This window comes from Meleagris gallopavo, chromosome 6 (assembly GCF_000146605.3).
Source record: "Meleagris gallopavo isolate NT-WF06-2002-E0010 breed Aviagen turkey brand Nicholas breeding stock chromosome 6, Turkey_5.1, whole genome shotgun sequence".
In the NCBI taxonomy this organism is placed as follows: domain Eukaryota; kingdom Metazoa; phylum Chordata; class Aves; order Galliformes; family Phasianidae; genus Meleagris; species Meleagris gallopavo.
The window spans coordinates 14,984,599-14,988,390 of NC_015016.2; positions in this window are offsets into that span (position 1 = coordinate 14,984,599).

A 3,792-nucleotide genomic window follows, 5' to 3' on the forward strand; every position below is an offset into this window, starting at 1 on the left:
AAAAAAAAAAAAAGTGCTTTTCAGAAGAATGGATAGGAACAGGCCTATCTGAGCTCCTTGAAAACTCTGTTGTATCAATACATCATTATCCATTGCAGTACAATAAAAACTATGTTGATAAATAAATAAGTAAATAAATAAAACAAACAAACAGGTCAATTTTGTAGCTTTTGTAAATTGTATGGTAACTTAATATCCTACACAACACATACACTGGGACATTTGATATACTTAAAATAGTGATTTCAAGATGCAAGAAACAAATAACAAATAGATAGTAAATTTTGCAGAAGAATATGGACTGCATAGGTTTGTTACCAGCAGGTACTGACTGACTATGGTACTGCATTCAAGTTCCATGTTGACTGCACTGTATGTGCACAAGGAAAGTCAAGAAGAAAGAACAGTGATACAGTAGTTTTCAACACTGAACCATTATTTTTTTTCTTACTTCCTTCTGAAGGCCATTACACATTACAATAATTTTCTTTCATCATCTTCACTTTCAAAGCAATGCCATATACACAACTATGGACACATACTGTCTCTCAAGTTAGCCTTTAGTTACAGCTTAATGTACTGTTGATGATTCTTAAAACTCTGAAAATTATGCATGATGTTTTATAAGATAAGTTCATGCTTAATGATTCACAGTAGTTGAAGATTTAGGCATAGAGTTTTCCTTGCCTTATTAGCATAAACAATGAAAGCCCTCATTTGGTATAGACAAAGTCACATGAAAACTGTAACACTGTATCGTCCCAGTTATCCAAAGAAAGAAAAAAAAAAATAGTGATCATCATCACATCAGAGAGAGGAGGAAGAAAATGTTTGGAAGAACTGGCAGTAGGAAGAGAAACATCGGCACATGTCAACAAGCACCCAACTCTTCACTGAAGCATTCACGAGGAGCTCCAAACACAAAGCTCACAAAACGGACCATCAAGTACCATGCAGAAAGAGAGCATAGGCTCCCTAAAGGCTGCTGGCTCTATACTTTGTTTTAAAGATTGTATTTCTCACTTTGAGGACAAGGACTCATCACTGGCCTGTTTGGAGAGCATGAAGTGCATAAAGAAGACTGTTGGCAGCACATGAGCACAGGTCTGCCACTGGAGTCATGTTTTTATATCGCTGATGTGCAGCTCCTAACAGCAGCACCACCATGTGTGTCTGTCAAAAGCAAAAATCTTCTTTTTTTCGCCCACTTACTCTTTTCCTCTCATATCATCTCAGTATGCCCTTTAACCTGCCTTCCAAGAAAGCCCTGAGAATGAGCAATTTCAAAGCTTGTATTTATAATCATACTTGATTAATACTGTCATATGGCATAGTCAAGCCTGTCAGCGTTTGCTTCAACCTTTTGCTTCAAGCTATTCAGCTTCAAACACACACTAGAAGAGCTCAGATTTGCGTTGAAGGAGAAGTTAATGGAGAAAGAACCTTATTCGGAGAGCACGCAGAATAGTCAAGAAAGCATTACCAAACTGTTCTATATGCAACAGAAACTGAAATGGCAGTATGTACAGTTCCGATTTCTGCTTTGTAATGACGGTTTTCTCAAAAATAAGGAGGGCTATTTACAGCATGCCATAGCATTGAAGGGTTTAAGTTTTTTTACTCTTGTGCAGGAAATAAAGATCTTATTATAAACTACTTGTTAGTACAAATCTAGTGATAACTTTTCCAATATTCAAGAAATGAGAGCTACTTATAGTTTGGAAGTGCCTTATCTAGAAGTGTATGAACATGCTGCATTTTAAGCAGTCAGCTTTCTCCCAACTTTCAACCTATTCCTTACAGATCATTTTTAGACTAGCTATAAAGTAGTTTCTTAGTAGCTTTGATTTAGAACAGCTGTAGCAGAAATGCTTCGTCTTCACTGCATTGAGATTGTAAACCGAGATTCAAAAACCACCGCGCCTATATAAACATTTTTTCCTGTTTACTTCCCCCTTCTTTTCTCTTCACTTAATAGCGTGTGCCGAAACATAAATACAAAGCAAACAGAAATATAAATAAATGTAAATAGTATTTAGCCACAGTAAATGCTTTTCAGTGACTACAATTATGACGTAACTGAGTTAAAGTAGAAACAGGTCTACATATTTTTTATTAGAAATACCTCTCCATGTTTAAAAGAGCTTAGAAACACAGAGGTACTGTACTAAAACCATCTCTTTCATCATTTTACTGTCACTAATCCCTATGAAAATGGGAGTGTAGGTGTAGATTCAAACCATCACTCTCTGAAGGCACTGCTCTGTGGCCTGTTTAGGAATCCGGCCACACCACTGTGATCCCAGAACCATGATTCCAGTTTCTGCCATTCTAGCAGCACTCTCACGTGCACATTAACTCAGATAAGGGCACTTGTGAGCTGGTGCACAGTATGTGACTCAGCCCTGAATGTCATGAAATTCAGGCACTTCAACAAATACATGTAATACCTACTAACCAACCAACCAAGAGTATTCGATAATTGAATGGGATAAACATTCATTTTAGTATTTGTAAACATTAAGATCTTAATTGTATTTATTCTTATCACAGTTTCTTTTATTACTGTTGCAATGACTGGAAAGTATCCAGCCACGTACTGTAACTCTGTATGTGCCATTACATACATTTCTTAAGAATGCCATTGTGTAAAAAAATGGAAAATTTACCAGAATGAATTTTCTCTTTGCAAGTTAAAATATATATACATTTTAATCTTGCAAACAAATTGAGCATACATGGAAAAAAGAGTATTTGAATAATGGCAGAAATATGTGAGTGATCATTTAAGGGTTGAGTAATAGCAGCTGTAAGTGGGTGGCCATCTACAGGATTTTAAGATCAGAACAAATCTTTTTCTTGTCTTACACATTGTTCTGCTGTCTGTGCAGAGAACTAACACTACTGTAAAAGTTGCTAAACTGAAGACAAGCAGGTTCATCTGTACTTTTTTTTTTTTTTTTTTTTGGTCAAGTCATAGATTTCAATATTTTGCAAGTTCACTGCGCATGAACATCCAGTGGTAAAATACAGAAATACGGTTTAACATAAACAACAATGAAACAGTTCATGTTTTCTATGTAAGCAACTCTCCAGCAGACCTCGTGCCACATGTGTCAGCATCTACCTCATTTAGATACAATGCAGACAAACAACCTTTATATAATTTATGAGATAACTTCCCTTCCCCCCTTATACACAGAGATTATGGACAAAGATAAACACACTGGACTCACATGTCTTCAACTGTGATATCTTTCAGGATTTGGCAGTAATCCACATTCCACACCGCCTGGTCGTCCCAAACCTTGGATGCCAGCAGAATAGCACCCAGTACAATTCGCTTCCAGTTTGCCGGACAAATATCTATCTCTGCATAAGTTAGAAGTCTTTCAAGATATACCTGTGGAAACACATTAAAATCAAGACGTTTTCATTTCTACCTAAGAGCAAAAAAGATTAAGAAAACTATTCTAATAAACCCACTACAGCAATTTCAAACAGTAATCTGGTCTCAAGAAGGTTCTTCTATAAAAGCTGTAAGTTTAACGGATACATTTATGTCAAGCTCAAGACTTAGATACAATAAATACATTTTTTAGTTGACCTCTGCTTTCTGATCATAATACCAGAAACAGAACTGTTATTTTTCTGTCTGTAACTCTTTCTAATATTTATGTATGTCTGAATAAATTCAAATGATAGTTTAAATAAATTATTAAAATAATAACATAAACAAATAAAATGTCAACATCTAATGTGGAAGGCAAGTGTATGCTACTGGTTGTAGTT